The following is a 6000-nucleotide window of genomic DNA, read 5'->3' as shown; positions in this document are numbered from 1 at the left end:
GTTAGATGATAGAAGTTTTCTTAGGTTTATACTTGGCCGTAGGATGTACAGGATGTCCATGCTGGACATGGCCAGGGCATTACAGATTTACACTCCTAGTGAATTGCTACTACCCGATTGTATGAATTTGATTTATCGTGGTGAAAGGGTAGATAGGAATTTTGATGAGAACGCCGTCTGGAGGCGTATGTCAAACTATAATGTTTTTACACTGGGAGGAAAACACTCCTACTTACATATTAACAAAGCCGAGCTTCGTATAATTCATAGATTTTTGGCTAACTCGATTACACAGAGAGGTCACAACAAGGAAAAATTGACCTTACATGATTTATTTTACCTAATGTGTATTCGAGACCCAAGAGGCTTTGTTAATATCCCTTACTGTGTTGGTTTTTATTTATCTAAAATGGTGAAGGAATACAGGAAGGGGGGATAATTGGAGGAGGTATTTTTGTTACTCTCATTGGAGAGTACTTAGGTGTAGATAAGGACCAAGGGGGTCCACTTTTGGAATATAGGGAACAGGTCGAGCCTTTAGGATTGAAGGTTTATGTGGGTGCTAAGGTATTGAAGAGTAGACGCAACCAGGCAATACCCTATGAAGGTAGTCATCCACAGGTAGAGAGAGGATCAGACGAGGAAATGGAGGAAGTGGATGACATTAGGGATGTCATTCGGGAGGCTATGACTGATGTCTACCAGCATATAGATGAGGTAGATATGACAAACGCGGAGAGATTTCGTCGGATGGAGCAGTGGCAAGCCCGGAATGATTACGAGCATTCCAGGCAACGACAGCATGATAGATGGGACTATCATCAGCGTCAGATTATGAGCCGGCTGTCACCTCAGGATCACTTCGTTCAGACCCGACCCGCTTACTATCCTCAACACCAGCCCGAGATGAGACCACCATATACTCTCTACGATCCTAACCAGGCCTACCAGTACACCTATCACCAACCATGGAACCCAGACGACGACATGAACTGGAACCCCTATCCAGATTGACATAGTTCCAGTTGGTGATTTCTATGATTTTTATCTTTTTATTATTTTTATTTATTTATGTTTAAACATATGATATTATGATACATTAATGTATTGTTTAATATTTTTATTATGTTGTACTAATATTTCATATTTGATTTAAAAGTGGGATTTTAAGTCCCATTTCAAATTAACATGCTTGTTTATATTTATATGTATGTATATTGTCAATTATACACAACAGGGTAAAACTGCGCATTTTCAAAGACTGGCATTAAGTTCAGAAAAAGCTAATACTTTTGACGACAAAATGAAAAATAAATGTGATGTAACAACAAGACGGAATGAACAAATGATGTGCACCATTTATCATTCAGCAAACAAACGCCAATATGTTTGGAAACCTTGGTAAAATTTAATCATTTTTCTACGCTAATTACCCTCAATAATTTAAATTGTTACTGATTTCTTGCAAATGAGGGCATTGCAAGATCCTAAGTGTGGGAAGGGGATAAATTCTTTCGGATTTTTAAAATTTTAAATTTAAACACTTGGTTACCATTAGAAATACTAGTAACGCAGTAGTTGTATTAGAATCTAGTGCTCTCTGATAATAAAGAACAGCCCTAGTCTTATATACTGACTACCCAATTCTAGTAAAATTTTCCAAAATTTTCAATTAAATGAACTCAAAATCATGTTTATACATATTTATGAACGATAAAACTAGGTGTTAACACCGAAATTATTGTTACCTTGGAAATGACATAAATTGAGAAACAAACCAAAATGTTAGAATTCATTTAAAATGGAATAGAGGACAATAAAAAGGCAAATAAAAGAAAATAAAAAGCCAAGTGTGGGAAAAATTTACCAAGTTATTTTGAACATATATCACATATTTCTGTAACAAATAACTGAAGATGCTTTTGCTTTAAACTAAACTAATCAGTTTCACCCGATTTACTATAATATATTTGAAAGAATAGATAGATCTACATGATGAATCAATTCCATCATTAAAAGGAAGTAAAGTCTTCCGAAAAAGACACGCGCTTCTTGATTTAGGTCATGAAGTTATCATCCAAACCAGATGTAGGTTGACGAAAAATCTAGAAAAGTCATCACTAAAATTAGTAGGAAATACACGGACCTCAGCATCAAATAGGGTCGCCAAGTGGTCAGACTTATCCTAACCATGAGAGGATCTGTCTCGTAAAATGGGGAGGACGCCGTGCAAATTAGCTTGATAAGACTAATGAATCAGATCCCCAGAAAAGGATAATCTCCTTAAAGATTAAAAATCAGCTTTTAAGACTGATATTACTCAATCCTTGAGATTGACTTTTAAAGATTGAGAATTACAAACTCATGGAATTCGATGATATCTAAACTCGAGCTTAAACGAGAAAATATTTTGATCAAAATTACAAACCGATTTGTTTTCTGAAAAACCCATTTTTAATGCGTTCATTACCATTGAACGTAAAATCCTAGGAATTCACCTGGAATTCATTAGGTCACCTGAACCAAATCGGGTGTCAACCGTAAGAATGGTGGTTGCATAGTATGGTCAAAGACAGGACCTTGTGCCAGACCGAAAAATTATAAGGGTGAGCTTTATTATTACTCCTACCAAGGATAGTAATTGCATCCGACACGTTATAGACCATAATTAAAAGCATGTCAGGGGACATTGCCTTAATAGTTGCTTGTTCAACGCTTTCCTTTACAATCGGACGGTAGTTTACCGAAAAGTAATATACGGAGCAAGTATACTGGATGTGTTGCTTTCCCAATACAAGGTTAGCAAGTGGGTGACACAAAACCGCAAGTTTTGAGCTAAAATTTTCAAATCTGAAACCCACCAAACCCACAAAAATAATTTGCAAACACCGGTGAAGGGTTATTCCTGAAAACTTATCTAGGGTAAAAACTAGATTGTATTTTCAAAAGATCAAATGTTTTCATAAAGATCCAATTTCCTTAATGGATCTAACTTTTCATAGTCATGTGGGACTGTAAACAACATCATTACTACCATTGTTTATACCGCCGTATAGAAATCACTGATGTACAAAGTGTGAAGAATAAAGAAGTGATTCTAATATTTTTATTTCAAGACTATATTGCTTGAGGACAAGCAACACTCAAGTGTGGGAATATTTGATAATGCTAAAAACGAACATATATTTCATAGCATTATCCCTCAAGAAAGACAAGCTTTTAGTTGCAATTGTTCTATTTACAAGTGATATTCGTTTAAATAATAAAAGGTGAAGACAAAAGACAGATTCGACGAATTGAAGAGGCAAACGACCAAAAAGCTCAAAAGTACACAGTACAATCAAAGAGGTTCCAATTATTGATAAGAAACGTCTCAAAATTACAAGAGTACAAGACGCGAAACGCAAAGTACAAGATATTAAATTATACGCAAGGACGTTCTAAAAACCAGAACCTGGACCAAAGTCAACTCTCAACGCTCGACGTAACGGACTAAAAATTATGAGTCAATTATGCACGAGAATATAATATAATATTTAAATAATTATATAAATTATTTATATATTATATTATATATTATAAACGTCGGCAAACAAGAAAACAAAGAAGTGTGAGCTGATACCTACCACCATGCGATCGCATGGCCTGGAGGCACAAAAGCCATGCGATCGCATGGCCCTGAAATCCAGCCCACATGCCTATAAATTCGCAGTTTTGGTTGATCATATATCCATCCTTTTCTCTTCTCATTCATACGTAAAGATATATATATATATATATATATATATATATATATATATATATATTATATTTTAATTTTAATTTTAATTTTAATTTTAAATTCTAATAATAAGGGTATGTTAGCGAATGTTGTAAGGGTGTAACGCTACGCTATTTTTAATTACTGTAAGTTATGGTTAATGTTATTTTTAAATTAATGTCTCGTAGCTTAGTTATTATTATGCTTATTTAATACCGAAGTAATCGTGATGTTGGGCTAAATATTAAAATTGGGTAATTGGGCTTTGGACCCTAATTGGGGTTTGGATAAAAGAACGACACTTGTGGAAATTAGACTATGGGCTATTAATGGGCTTTATATTAACTAAACGATACCTCATTAATTTAATATATAGACTTATAATTTGACGTATTTATATATAACCACATACGTTTGACTGGGTACGGTGGGCGGGATATCTATAAATACCAATAATTGTTCATTTTACCAGACGCGGAACTGGATTAATAGTTAATAGACTTGTTGAAATAGGGGTGGATTACATTCAAGGGTAATTGGTGTAATTGTTAACAAAGTAGTAAAACCTTGGTTTACACGCAGTCGATAACATAGTGTATTCATTAAACAAAGTATTAAGATCTTGTTACAATTCGAATCCCCAATTAGTTGGAATATTTGACTTCAGGAATAAGAATAATTTGACGAAGACTATGACTGATGGACTATTGATGTGTGCGAGGTGTACTAGGAAATAGTATTATTTTTACAACGAAATAACTATAAAATACGATACAATTTTACACAAGTTATTTATTTATTTATAGAATGGATATACCTAAACCTTGCTACAACACTTATAGGCAGTGTACCTAATCGTACAGTAGTGTAGTTTTTAGTAAGTCCGGTTCGTTCCACAGGGAAAATTTTAAACAAGCTTAACGCTATATTAGTTTTAATTTATAAAAATACAAATATATATATATATATATAAGTAATATTATTATTATAAAAATGGGGTTTTTACCGTTTAATGACCGGTTTGTCGATTTTAAAACTTTAGTCACAGTTAAAACCTAATGTAAAATATTAAATAAATAAAAGACTTAATTTAAAGCGTAAAATAAATAACGATAATGAAATTGCAATAAATAAAAGTGTGATGAAATAAAATTACGATAATTAAAAAGTGCGTTAATTAAAAGTGCAATTAAATACAATGACAATAAATAAAAGTGCGATAATTAGAAGTGCAATTAAATATGAAAATAAAGGAATTATGCTTATTTAAACTTCCGTAATCATGATGTTTGAAGTGTTGATTTTAGTTTATTCCCATGGGTTAATTGTCCTTTGTCCTGGATTATTCAATATGTCCGTCTAGTTTTTGTCCATAACAGTCCATCAGTCATAAATATAAAGTGCGAGTGTCCTCGTCAAATTATCCTTATACCCGAAGTCACATATTCCAAATAATTGGGGACTTAAACTGTAACAAGGTTTTAATACTTTGTTTAATAATTACACCAGGTTATCGACTGCGTGTAACCCAAGGTTTTAATACTTTGTTATCAATTATGCCAAGTGTCCTTGTACATAATTTCACCCCTGTTTTAATAATTCCATAGACTATTAATCCATTCCCGTGTCCGGTTAAATGAACGATTATTCGTACATATAAATATCCTGCCCATCGTGTCCGATCGAGTATATATGGTTATTTATAGGTACGTCGAATTGTAAATCTTTATATTAAAATTAACAAACTATCATTTAGTTAAACAAATATAAAGCCCATTAATAGCCCATAGTCTAATTTCCACAAGTGTCGTTCTTTTGTTCAAACCCCAACTATGGTACAAAGCCCAATTACCCAATTTTAAATATTTTAGCCCAACATCATGATTACTTCGGTATTAAATAAGCATAATAATAACTTAGCTACGAGACATTAAATTAAAAATAACATTAATCATAACTTACAGTGATTAAAAATAGCGCAGCGTTACACGGACAGAATTTTGACTTACACCCTTACAACATTCGCTAACATACCCTTATTATTAGAATTTGAAATTAAAATTAAAATTAAAATATAATATATATATATATATATATATATATATATATATATATATATATATATATATATATATATATATATATATATATATATATATATATATATATATATATATATATATATATATATATATATATATATATATATATCGTATGATAGGTAGAGAGATAGGTTGATA

The sequence above is a fragment of the Rutidosis leptorrhynchoides genome, chromosome 1, assembly GCF_046630445.1.
Source record: "Rutidosis leptorrhynchoides isolate AG116_Rl617_1_P2 chromosome 1, CSIRO_AGI_Rlap_v1, whole genome shotgun sequence".
NCBI classification, from domain to species: Eukaryota; Viridiplantae; Streptophyta; class Magnoliopsida; order Asterales; family Asteraceae; genus Rutidosis; species Rutidosis leptorrhynchoides.
The sequence above is the reverse complement of the archived record's forward strand: the minus strand, read 5'-3'. Positions refer to the sequence as shown.